Raw genomic sequence first — 13,886 nt, 5'->3', positions numbered from 1 at the left:
AAAGGCACAAATTTGTGTCTTTCCATTTGAAATAAATGCACTGCACATGTTCCATATAGCACACTATCATCCCCATCCCTTCTCCATTCTCATTCTCATTCTCTTTCCTTTCCCTCCCTGCCTTCCTCCCTCCCTCCCTCCCATCCTCCCTCCCTCCCTTCCTCTCTACCCAGGGCCCGTGGGAAGAACTGACTCTGGGAGCAGACAGTCTGCAGCCCTGAATAAATGTATAAGAGGGAGAAGGGGAAGGGAGGGCACATTAGCAGGCAGAGAGAGCAAGGGAGGGAGAGAGAACATATTGAGTGTTGGAGGACATACATGCAGAGTGTACAGAGAGAGCGAGATACACAGATAGAGGGAGAAAAGAGACAGAGAGGGTAGGAAAGCAGTTCAGCTTGCAGGACTACCAAAGGAGAGAGAGCATTTTTAGCTTCCTTCAATTGTCTCTCCCTCTCCTCCCAGCACAAACACATGCTCATACACACTCCCAGCCTCTCTCCTCCTGACACACACACATACAAATATACACACACGCACACACACACACACACACAGACTCACACACAGGAACAATTGCTTTAGGGTATACCAGTCGGCTTTGGCAGTCCTCTCCTTTGTTGTTTTTGCTATTGGTTAGTCTCAGCGGCAGCGCGGCGTGCGCCTCTATCGCTGGGGTGGGTGCATGTGTATGTGTGTGTGGAGTCTGCGAGGCGGTGTGTGAAGGATGCCACTAGCAGTACCCGGGTAAGTCAGCTCCTTCCTTCTATGCCTTTCTTCCTTCCTCTTTCTGTCTCTCTTTTTTCTCTTTCTGTGAGCTTTCCTTTCTTTTTGTTCTCGTCTCTGATCTGCGGTCTCTCCATCTCGCCAGGGATTCTCGTCTCTCTCCACCTATCGTGCACGTCCACTATGCACAGCTCTCCTCTCTCTCTCTCTCTCTCTCTCTGTTTCTCTGGGCTGTTTCTGTGTGCTTTCTCTCTCCCTCAGTGTCTCTCTCGGTCTGCGTTACACCGTCTCCGCCATCCCTGCTTCTCTGGGCTCTTTCCTCGGCTCTCTCTCTCTCTCTCTCTCTCTCTCTCTCTCTCTCTCTCTCTCTCTCTCAGGCTGTGCCTCATTGGTGTGTCCTGATTCCCTTTTTCCATTAGGCTCCAGGCCCATTGGTCGTCTGCCTTCCAACCATTATCTCCACTCCTCCACCCCTCTGTCATCCTTTCTCCCTTCGCTCTCCCTCCTTCCTTCATTCCCAGTCATCTCTCAAGTCGTAAAAATGATTTGCATGCAGGAGGAGAGCAGAACTTTGCAGTGAGCACAGTAAGTGAATTGGGAAAGAGTAAGGGAGAGACTAAAGGAAAGACTGAAATTAGGAGGCAAGCAGGAGGAAAAGTTTAAAAGGAAGACCGCAGTTGGTAGGTAACTTATACTTGTTTATGGCATTGTGTCTTGGCTTTTGCACTGATTTAAGGTATTAGGTATATTTACAATCTATAAAGATAATATTTAGGGGAAAAATGTTCTGAGTCTTACTTCTACACAGTTTTTACCATTCTTGTGTTCGTCCCTCAACTGTTCTTTTGTTTAGGTTGGATTACTTTGAGTGATGTTATGGTACTTGCAGTTGTGTTGTTCTTGGGAGGCTATTGATACATTTTTGCTGCATGGCTTTGGACTGTAGAATAGCTTTACCTACTGAAAATTAGTAATGTTTTGCTTCTTGAATGTGGCTGAAGTAGAAACATGTCAAATCGTTTTTATATATAAAAGTAGCATTCTAAAAAGAGTGCCCCTTATAAAGTTTCTTTTGCAAGTTTTGTGCTCCTCCTAAGGATAATCCTGCACTACTAACTTCAGCTGAAGACATATCTTATCTCCATGCTTTTATTGAGCTGTTAAAGACTTTGTTATCACTATCATTATCTATCTTACTCAAGTCCTCAAATGCCAGTGATTTCTTTTCTTTTATTTATTTATTTATTTTTTTCATTTTGCTGCTGCTGAAGTGCTTTTATTTGTGCCAAAACCGCTCTCTCTCTCTCTCTCTGTGCGAGGTGTTCTATTTGCTGTCACTCTGAGGTCTGGAAGGTAGTCACTGTGACTGCCAAAAAACAATTAGAAGCAGTGGAGAGTGAGGGGAGGAAAGGAGAGAATTGGAAGTTGGAAGAGAGCTTAAGTTCCCAACTTCCAATACAGTAAACTCTTGCATGCGTATAAACACACACACACACACACACACACACACACACACACACACACACACACACACACACACACACACACACACACACACACACACACACACACACACACACACACACACACACACACACACACACACGCGTGCACCAGTCCCTTCGGTCTACATTTCATTTTACAAACTGTATTTTTCCCGGTTTGTGAATAAGAAAAGACAATGCAGATGTTCTTGTATGTGCTTTGTTGTGCTCCCGTGGGTGGCATATACTGTATACACACAGCAGAAGGCAGATGTACTGCAACACGCTTCATTCTGTCAAGACAAACAAAGCTCTGATACAAAGTGAGCTACTTGTGTCTCCTCTCCCTTGCCCAAAGTGTGTCAAAATGAATGTTTCTCATGTCAACAAATGATGGAGACAATGTTTCAGCACATCCTGGGATGCTGTACAGAATGGTAACAATGCCACGATGCCTACAGGATGTAGAGGCAGTAAAAGTCTTTCTGTCAACATATCTATTTTTGTTTTGCAAAGTTGGTGGTTAAAGATTCAGTCTGATCTCAAAGTTAAAACGTGAAAAAATGTCACTGCAGCTTCTGTCACAGTAAGAATGGTAGGTCTCGTGTTTAGTATAGTGTCCTTTAGTCCCCTGTGGTGTCGTTTACACAAAGGGTTGTGTCTTTTCGTAGAGGCGATCGGGACAAACTGCTTGGCATGAAGTAAAGCCATGTACCTTAGGATGTTCCCTAAGCTGCAAGAGGAAGGAGATGTCTTGCTTGTTAGTGGGAGACTTGTGTTGGTGTGCTGAGGGAGTGTGTGCACGATTGTGCCACCGCGGTGCCTGACGTGATTTGCTGAGCGAGCCAAGGACAGGGAGACAGCTGAATGTGATTAAATTATAGAGGGAAAGCACGCTACCTGGGTCTTACTGAGACCAATGTTGCGGGAACCCCCCTTTCCTCCCTCCAATCCTCACTTTCTCTCTCTCTCTCTCTCTCTCTCTGTCGAAGTAAAAGAACCCAGCCTCTCATAATCACAACAGTCTAGTGAGTCGGAGCTAGAGGGAAGAGGAAATTGGGTGTTCATGAGATTGCTGAATATGGACTGTGTCATAAGATGCACTATACTCGGTTACTGCCACGTGTGACAGCTATTCCCTGCCTATATCCTCAGTATGTTCTTGTGCATTTTTGTTATTTTTCTAAATTGTTGATCAACTACAGTATTGTAATGCGACAAAAAAAACAGCTGCTATTTCAGTAACAGGTATGAAATGAGCCAAATGGATGGGGGTCTTTACTCCAACCTTGCGTGGGAGATACTGTATGTCCCTTACTCCTCAGCAGCCTAATGAATGAACAGCAAAAAGCCTCCTGGGGATCCCCTTCGTGCAACTGACAGGGGTGGGTTGGGAGGAGAGTGGGGGGGGGGGGCAGTGGCGCGCTAACAACGCGCCTCTCAACATGGAGGCTGGATACTGCATGTACACGCTATGCTCAGCATGTCTGAGCCATATAGTACCGTAAAGCATGACTCTGCATTTATGCTGCAACATCTGTGTGATCTGCTGGTCACTTTAATTGCAAAACATTTATATACAAAGTTGAAAATAAGATAAGACATAAGATACAAAAAAAAGACAATAAGCAAGAAAACATTCTTGGATATTTTGACCTGTACTGTATGTACATATGTGTGTGTATTCATATTGTTTCATTTTAATTCTGAGGGAAGTTTACAACTAATGATGGTGAGGTTATCTTTCATATTGAATAACAATGATTTCTTTTAAAAAAAAAAAAAAAAAGAATTACATTTAAAAATGATTGATTCCAGCAAACAGAACTGAGTGGGCAGCCAGTGAGAGTGTTTTTTTTTTTTTTTTGCTGAACTCTGTGGCTGGAGGAGAGGATCAGCTGTGAACAATGTGGACCTCATGCGCCCTCTGTGTGAGGCTTCTCGTTTGCATTTGTAAAAGAAGCGGCTGCTGACATTAAGTGCATCAAAGAGACCTTGCATCATAATGTTGTTCAATACTACGCAGTGCTACAGTAGTTTAATGTTAACTATCACCAAAACTAGCAATTGTAAAATTATAAAATGTTTTCGTCCAACAAAAAGGTGAGGATGACTTTATCTTGAATTGCATTACTGCACACGCTGAGAAACTGTCGCCAGCCTCTCGGAATAAGCCTCATCTGCAGCCTCTGTTCTACTGGATGCAGCTCCCAGTAGATTGTGCTACTTTACTCCGGACCAGCCTCCCAGTACAGAGCAGATGACCCTCTCTCACTGCGGTGAAGGCTAAAAAAAAAGGTTTACAGGCTGGCCTTTGAACATAACCTGCATAACATAACATAACATAACATAACATAACATAACATAACATAACATGTGGTGCACCCTACAGAAGTGCTCCGCTGTGTGCATTCTTTCCTTACAATACCAGTTCAACACAAATGTGTTACGGAGCAGTTGGGATTCATTATTAAATATTTTTTCATGAATCAAACATTTTTTTCTTTCGTTCTCTCAGTGATTTGAACAAGGGCCAGAAAGATCAGCCTGTGGTTGAGCTGTGAACGTGTATCTTCGTGAAAACTGCGTGAAGATACCAAAGGGAATCGACGTGGACTTCCAATCAGTTTCAATGACGTGGTCAGGCTAGGGCGGAGACGAGATTGATCTATTTGAGCAGACACATTGTCAATACTGACATCTACTCAGTGTAAGATGTAGCTGCTCCCGTGTCCTTCACACATGCATTCCTGCTGCGCAAGCTTCTGCAGGCTGTTAATTCTGGTTTATTCATCACTCAGACCCAAATTCATGATTTGTAAATACTGGTAAACTGGAAAACGAAATGCCATGTTACATTTTCAGACTACTGTATCTAATTACTAAAATACTACAGTCTGGACAGGGACAAACTAGTCAAAAACATCACTATTCGTTTAATTTAATACAATTACAAAATCATATCTATGGAAATTGCTGCTACAACTGCCCTTGCTTTCACACATCGGGATACAGTATAATTGCTTTCCTTTGCATGGCCGGGTAAATGGGGAAAAAAAAATAGTTTTTGTTTTGTGATCTTGTATGTTTATTGTACGATACAATCAATGCAATGGGACACTTTTGGTCTATTTCTTTCAAATGAATCAATGCAGAATGAGAGGAGAATCAGCAGCTCATGAGAAAAAAAAAAAAACCCTCAGGATTGGGATTTGGATGTAGATTTTGGATATGCCAATTACAATCTTACGTTGAGCGATGTAGTTGTACAATCACTTGTATAATCGGTAGCTGTCATGTTTCTACTGAAATGGAACAAAGAAAGGTTAAACTACTTGTTTATGGAAAACATCATAATATTATTTTTGACGTGTTTCCCACCTGCATTGTAAAATAGGCACATAGAATACATAGAGTACATCGAATTCCAATGTGGGTTTTCCTCAAGTGATAGCACGGGTGCCCCCCACCACACACACACACACACACACACACACACGCACACTTTTGTGCCTTTCCTCGGGGAAAACGTGATCTATCTCCTGGCGGGCAGGCCAATTAAAAACCAATCAGGCTGCTTGGAGTGCACTGGTAATGGGAAAGCCAAGGCAGTGGAGGAAGTGCGGCTGATTAATGGACATTTTCACCTTGTGGCATAACAGCCTCCCACAGGCATCCATCACCCCAGGGGGCAACGATGGCCCCACACCTATCCAAAACTGTCTGACATATTGTATAAGTTGCAAATGTTTGAGTATATGATGATGAGCATAAAGTGCCTGACTAGTCTGTAGTAGCTTTTTTTTTTTTTTTTTATTAACTTGCCCGGTCTGTTGGCCACTTAGATCATTTGCTGTAAGGCCGCATCCTAATAGCGGGTTGCGCAGCTCTGCATCTTTTCATGGTTTGACGTTGATCAAGGAAATGCTGATCAACTGTTTTGGACATACAACTGGTGGAATGATTCCAGAAATATTAATAGTTTTACAGCTGCCCCGTCCTGATATTTGCAGACTCCAGATTTGATGTGGCTGCCTATTTTCACTTGTTTGTTTGTTGTTTTGTCAGGGAAAAAGTGGACTTCCCCACAGGGTGCAGACACATTTCTAACAGTAGAGGTGAGACGCTCTTACTATGGAGGTGGAAACAACGTTTGTGTCTTTCCCTCCAGTACCATTCTAAGGCAGCAAGCATTCAAAAACGAAAAGTATTAAACGGTGTGAGCGCGGTTTGTTCCATTTCAGGAGCTGCTGTGACCTACTTCACACAGCCTGGCAGTTAGCTGTAAATAAGGATTTTCATAACCTGGTTTGGCCTTTTCCCATTAGAGGCACAAATGTGCCTTGAAGAATATTACAAAGAGCTCAGGAGCAGCTGTTTAGAGTGCTGCTACGATATCATCGAGGCACTGACCTTGGGACTGCTTGTGTTTTTGTTATGCGATTACAATTAGTTTCAGTACGACATTTAGTTGGAAGTGAAGGTTGCGTAAGCAAACCATGAGAGAATGGGAAGGTACACACTGATGCAATTCAATCTTTAGTGCCCACTGCTAAATCTTCTGTATGCTAATGTTTTCTATATGTACTGGGCCCTTCTACACTGCTTACCAATCGTCAGGGAGGAGGAAATACATTAGATGCTAATTTGAGCTAGTTTAATGAGCTACACCACCCATCCATCAAAGTGTGGACTTGAAGTTCCATTTTCAGCTTCCGTTTAAAGATGCACTGACTGACTGAGTGCGTAACATATTTTTTTCCCCGCTGGCCCCCTTAGTTCAGAGTGTTACTGGCCCTTGGTATATTTTAAGTACAACAATGATATTCCATTTAGATTTGGTTGTTAATGATATGAGAACAGAACCTTTCAGGGAGCCTCGATGACCTTAATACCGAACTCTTAATACTAATACCCCGAGACACTGCTGAGAGATCTCGGTGTTTCCCACATGTTGAGAATAACCGTGTGATGGCGGGTGGAGCAACCTGTGGCTGATGTGGACATAGGGATTCCTGTAGTTTAGTTTACAGATTATTTCCTGTAGCTACAATCTACAGATGTCCCCTAAATGCCTTACAAGCAGAATGTCAATAGACGCTACAGTTTTCTGATGTTCCCTAAACGAGGTGTCAATAGATGGTAGTTGGAGGCCTGCATGCAGAAAGGCTTCTTGTGAACACGCAGTTATTGCAGCGTGTGCAACGACAGGTGCGTAGTCAGACTTTTTTCATTTAGGTGCGCCAGCAGCATATCATTTTGGGAGCTCCCAAGATTCGTCACTGCGCCTTTTGAAAGTAAGTGGGCAGGATCGTACGTTGTATTATTGTGGACATGAAAAAGCTAGCTTACCTTTTGCACGTCGGCCTGCACACCGCAGCTAAATAGTTTGGCCTAAAACGATCAAGACCGATCAAATGGTGAAGTCCGTGCTCTACAACACAACTGCTAACAAAACTCTATGACCCGAAGATAGAGTCACCAAAACAAGTGAGAATGTAGTTTACACGGTCTTACTCTCCTATAAACAGCTCAGCTGTCGGCTGCTGGAGGTCAAACACGTCCGATTCCCAACCAGCTCCCTCTCCGTGATTGTTAAACCGCACAGCTCTCCACAACGGTGATTTTCAGATGTACTTAGGATACTAAAACGCCCCAAACTCCAAATTGCATTTTGAGTCATTTTAGTCATGTTCATAAATATCTTCCTGTCTGGGCAGCACAGTGGTGCAGTGGTTAGCACTGTCGCCTCACAGCGAGGAGGTTCTGGTTTCGATCCTGGCCGGGGGCCTTTCTGTGTGGAGTTTTGTATGTTCTCCCGTGGGTTCTCGCTGGGTACTCAGGCTCCCCCCCCACCGTTCAAAGACATGCATGTCAGGTTAATTGGTAATTCTACAAATTGGCCTTAAGAGGTGAATGAGAGTGTGAATGGTCTTTGTTTCCATCTGTCTCCATGTGTTGGCCCTGTAATAGACTGGCGACCTGTCCAGGGTGCACCCTGCCTTTGCCCAAAAGTGAGCTGGGATAGGCTCTCAGTGCATGCCATCACTGCAGCATCATTACTGAAAGTGAAGGAAGTCCCCCCAGATTGTTTGGGTCAAAGAGTTTGGTTTGGACCAGATACATAACTGTAAGTATCACTTTTGGATTGTTGCGAGGGATCTGGCATATGCAGGAGGGAATGGGGACAGAAAGGGAGGAAGAAAGGGAGAAGGAAGGAAGGAAGGAAGGAAGGAAGGAAGAAAGAAGGAAAGAAAGAAGGAAAGAAAGAAGGAAAGAAAGAAGGAAAGAAAGAAGGAAAGAAAGAAGGAAAGAAAGAAAGAAAGAAAGAAAGAAAGAAAGAAAGAAAGAAAGAAAGAAAGAAAGAAAGAAAGAAAGAGAGATGAATAAAAAGGGGGGAGGAGAGGACTAGGTCAGTCTTTGGGGAGGTGGCAAGATATTGGAAAATGATTACTAAACACGCATCCATTATTCAACAGGGCAATCAGGGAGGGCACAATCTCCTTATTTGTGCTCGCTCTGTAAATCAGATTTGTCGGTTTTGATCACTCTAAAATCTCCCAGTCACACACTGGCAATATTGGGTGAATATTACACTGTCTAATGGGTAATTGATGACGGCATGTGACACCGGTCGAGACGAATGGACAGGAGCAAGGAGGGGGAGGTGTTGATAAAGGAGTTGATTATTCAGTGTAGTGTTGCATTGAGCAGGCATATTACAGGTTTCCTCATATGCACACTTCAGCCTGCTTCCTCTTTTTCCACAGACGTACTAATGCGCAGGTTAGAATGAATGCACAGTCAATTTAAAGCTGCATGCCATTATTTTTCCTGTGTACGTAATAGCTACGGTGTGTGTGTGTGTGTGTGTGTGTGTGTGTGTGTGTGTGTGTGTGTGTGTGTGTGTGTGTGTGTGCCTGGCTGATGCCCGTACCACAGCGTTGGGAGACAGGCAGGCAGACATGATGTGCTCCGAGTCGCAGCATCTCAGTGAGGGTGGCCTGACCTCTGCCTTCAGCTTCGCTTCACAGGACAGCAGCAAATGAGAGGTGTCATTGCATGACAGCAGCACAACCCCTCTTTAGGACTGACGGCTCATCGAACACACGCGCGCACAAACACACACACACACACACACACACACACACACACACACACACACACACACACACACACACACACACACACACACACACACACGCGGTACCAAATCTGAGGATGGGGACAAGAGTATGTGTACACACGCATGCAAATATGCAAGTTCAGGCAAACGCTTGCGACAGTTGGAACATAAACAGACATAGATGCGTAAATATTGACACACACTTCCACAAATACGCCCGGAAAACACAGCGCAGATCAATTGCTTTGTTTTCGTGAACATGCCGCTTTTGTTTGGGGAAACAATGATTTGGATTCAATTTTGACCGCTCAGTGCTTATGTCTAGCTTTGACTAGCTCCAAAAATCAAACTCAGATACAGAAAGATTTGTGAACAAAAAAGCAAGAGCCCTCACTGCAATCCTTTGAAATGAAAAGGCCGTTTTACTCCCAATAATCTGGGTGTCTAACGTGTGCATTTGATTTGAATCAATTACTTTCTTTTGGAGTCCAGGTTTTTCTGAAGCCCATTTGTAGAGTGACATCTTGTCAATGAGGCTCAGTTATCAGTGAACCTATCACCTGCAGCCAGCAGAGTACAATATCAGCGTGTCATCACAGAGAGGGACATTTTGTTTGTTGTTGCTTCAAGGCATTTACATGAAGAACAATGAGATTTGAAGTCAGTCATTTATAACAGTAAAGCCATTTAATAACAATAAATATATTTACTTGTAACAATGTAAGGCTGAAAACGATAAATACAGCTTTTAATGGCACTTAAAAGTATTCTAAGAGGAATAATACAAGAAAGGACTAATTACTGTTATCCACATGTGCTCCATCTCATGGACCTCATGTCTTTGTGTGTTTGTCTATATGCTTTATGCAACATGTCTGCGATATATCTGTGTGTGTGTGTGTGTGTGTGTGTGTGTGTGTGTGTGTGTGTGTGTGTGTAGGTGTGAGTGTGTTAGTATTGAGACACCACTCCTTAAACTAGGGCATATCCACCTGCCACCTGCAGGCCTCCTCAGACACGGCCCCCTGAAACCGCTGACGAGGCACCTCTGGGCCTTCCTTCTAACTTCCCCTAACACACACGCACACACGCACACACACACACACACACACACACACACACACACACACACACACACACACACACACACACACACACACACGGCTCTAGTTGATCCATCTCTCCTCATGTACCCTTTCCCCGTCTGTCCTTCCTCTGCTCCCTCTGTCACTTCCCTTTATCTTAGCCTGTCTCTCTCTTGTCTGTGTCTGCGCACACATACCCTCTCCAGCTCCTCCTTCGCCTGTCTTTCCCCAAAATATCTTGCGTCTCTCATCCCCCTCTGTCGATCCTCTTGCTCTGGCTCTCCGACTGCAGTGCATCTCTGTTTCATTGTTATATTGTTGTCCTGATCTCCGTAACAGGATTTTTTTTTTTTTTCCTGTCCTAGTGGATGGGGAGGGGAGGGGAGGGAAATGGGGGTGGGTGGGGGGGGGGGGGATGTTCTCCTCTTCATCTCAGTTCAGTGGGTAACGAGCGGGATGGATCACATATTTACTGTTAACAAGGAGGATGCCATTGTTTCTCATCCTCTCTCACCAATTGCACCCCACAGTCCCATGCATAATGAATCAGACCCTCCGTGTCAGCATCGGTCTCCGCATACAGACAAGAAAGTCATTGTGTGTAGTGTGATCTGCTACAAAACGCAGGAGAAATTTGAAGCCATGCACTCAGGGCTGGATTCTCGCTTCCATTCCATTGCTGCAATCTATTCAGGTCACTGCCAGGTCTTTGATAAAACGCTTCTTTGCTTTGCCTCTGTCAAGCCCCCACCGCCCCCCTCCGTCCTCCCCTCCTCCCCCCGCCACCTCCCCGCATCTTGTTCATTTTCCTCAAATCTGTGTACCTCCCGCCATGAATAAATAGTGCGACACTTTTTTAGTTCTTTAGTCTTAGCCCTCACCGCCGCACGCGCCCCGAAAGACGGAACTGCCCTGCTCGTGTAAGTGACCTAATTTTCCTGCTCGGCCCAGCGTTTTCCGATGTGAGCCGTTCCAAAATAGCTTGGCTACAGCAAAGCGTGGCAAACTCATTTCCATCTTGCATAACAGAGACCAAACATTCCCCCCTTCCGAAGCTCAATGGCGAGATGGCACATACTCTCACAGGCTGAATCTCAACTTCCCACCTCACTGTATGAGGACGACGGTGATGTTATCATTTGTCACTTTTTCATTTTCATCCCACAGTTTGTGCAGTATATCTGTTTCAGTCACTCATATCAACTGTGCGTCATTTCCGAGTGCAAGTCTGACTTGGTTGATTGAATTAATAGAAAATGCTCAACCCAGGATATAAATTATAGCAATGTAAAAAGATTCGTTGCTACAAGGCGGCAGGCAAAATCAAAAAGATTACCAAAAAAAAACAAAAAACATATTCCGGACATGGCATATCTGAGCTAAAGTGTATTTCATAACATCAAAACAACTATTCACATGCTGTTAAAAGCCCATTACATAGCTAGCCCTGAATAGTATCGCAGCAAGAAGACTTTACAGAACAGTATAAGGCCCGAACATCCACTTGGCTCGTATGTACTCCCTGTCATTGAATCGGTTTTGGATGGAGATAATGAGGAGCAGGGGGTTGAGAGAGAAATAATTATTTTACCCATGGCTGCAGCGCTTCTTAACGGGATCTGTAGGGCGCCTTCACAAGCTAATGTCAAGAAATGGAAACAGATGGAAGGCACGATTATTTGATCTGCTGGAGCTCTTAGTGGGCTTTGTAGTAACTGGACTAGGCTGCTTAGAGGCAAGAGAGTAGGTTGTATACGTCTGTGGGTGCGGGTGTGTGTTCTGAGCGACGTGCCTTAATGTGCCCGGGTGTGAGTGGCTATTGTCGGTGTGCGGACGCGAGCGTGCTTGTCCGTCTGTTCACATGTTTGAATGGATCGCACGTGCTTTGTGTGCGTTTTTTTTTTTTCTCCTCCTCTAGCAAGAGTAAGATCGTTTCACATGTCAAACATATGGCCCTCTAATTAAGACCGAGCGGTGAGCAGTAACACAGGCAGAAAGCTCATTCGCACACTTCCGCCACGTATGCAGGCGCACAGGTCTCGGTGGTTTCGCTGCTGAAGGCTTTGCGTGCTGCTTTTGTCACAGAACACCTCGTCATGTTTCCTGTGAGTTTGGTAACCGGGTAGAGCTCTGTACCTCTGGGCAGCAGGCAGGCTGAGTTTGTGTGTGAAGGGTGCTCCATTCTGAAATGTTCATTCACACATACTTGAAGAAATGCACTCACGGGTGCGCGGGTCTCATGCGTTTCACTCCTGTGCACTCAAGCTTGTAGCCGTATCTTTGCAAGTTGATGAATGTCAGTGCCTCCGCTGTTTCTACCGCACTGACTGTTTGTAAAAATGGACGCAGCCTCGGGGTCTGAAAAGTGAAGCCAATGCGGGAGTGCCCTCAACCTGCAATAGAACTGATGGTCACTATGGGCTGGCTCCAAAAGACTCGCATTCAAAAAGCTTTTTTTTTTTTTTTTTTTTTTCACAAGTCGTTATGATGTCATTAGCTAAATTCACTCCTTCTAATCAGTGTTATGGTGGTTCTCCTGAAAATACCTCCATTAATAGTTTAATATTAGACCTGAAAGAGATGTATGTTTGGGGGGCATGTCTGGTTTGATTGACAAGCCTGAGGTGAAGTCAGGTTGCTTGGCATAGGTGGGTTGGCATAGTTTTCTCAGGTTCTCTGTCAGATGCAACCCTCACTCCTCCCCAGCTTGTCTAAAAATGGTCATTTCCCGATAAAAATAAGAAAAAAAAAAAAAAAAAAAACCGTTGGCGATGGTTTCAAAACGGCAGCTCGTGAACCAATAAATGACGTCACAGTGGGTTGCTACTTGGACCATTCCCACGGTGAAAAAAATGCAAAAAGACACATCAAACGAGCAGTGACATAAGACTCCGTACTGTATAACCCACACACATAAGACAGAGAATTAGTCAAGCTCTGTCTTATTCTATTGATCTTACTGCAATGCTTGAGCTGTCTCCCTGCCTCTCTGCACAGTATTCACAGCTGCAGAGGCATGTCCATGTACTTGCACTGCACAGATTGGCCTTCATGTGCCGAACAAATACATCGAGCTACCGTATGCGCGTAGATAAACCCATGAACGCACGCATACAGACAGTACGGACGCATGCAAGCATTCTGACAAAAAACATACAACCTCTCTCTTTTTCCCATCTCTCAGTCAAACACACATCCTCGCGCGCGCACACACACACACACACACACACACACACACACACACACACACACACACACACACACACACACACACACACACAGAGTCACCAAATGGGGTACATTATCACGTGTGGTTTCCTGTCAGGCGAGTGGTTGGAGGACGTGGCTGGCTGGTGTGTGTGTGTGTGTGTGCGTGACTGGCGGGCCACACCTGTCAACAGTGCTCCATAGGCTGGGTAGTGATGCTATCTGACAGCCCGGCCGCCACGGAGGATGTGTGTGTGTGTG

General features: G+C 44.7%; 1 protein-coding gene across 5 annotated transcripts in view; it reads left to right on the top strand.

Moving 5' to 3' along the window:
- Positions 1-301: 301 nt before the first annotated feature.
- The window catches only part of myt1lb (myelin transcription factor 1-like, b), a 100,704-nt gene continuing 87,119 nt past the window's right edge, over positions 302-13,886 (top strand). For 4 of the 5 annotated variants that reach the window (XR_011311793.1, XM_069717447.1, XM_069717448.1 and 1 more), the window contains exon 1: positions 1,104-1,403. The gene's annotated coding sequence lies outside the window, so the exon portion shown is untranslated. Of the gene's footprint in view, positions 745-1,103; positions 1,404-13,886 lie in introns of those variants that run through there. The other variant, XM_069717446.1, reaches the window with a different exon arrangement.

The sequence above is a fragment of the Brachyistius frenatus genome, unplaced genomic scaffold, assembly GCF_029030835.1.
Source record: "Brachyistius frenatus isolate BFR_SWC_R1_liver_20210118 unplaced genomic scaffold, ASM2903083v1 Contig_175, whole genome shotgun sequence".
In the NCBI taxonomy this organism is placed as follows: domain Eukaryota; kingdom Metazoa; phylum Chordata; class Actinopteri; family Embiotocidae; genus Brachyistius; species Brachyistius frenatus.
Note: the sequence above shows the minus strand (reverse complement) of the source record. Positions and strands in the feature narration are given on the sequence as shown.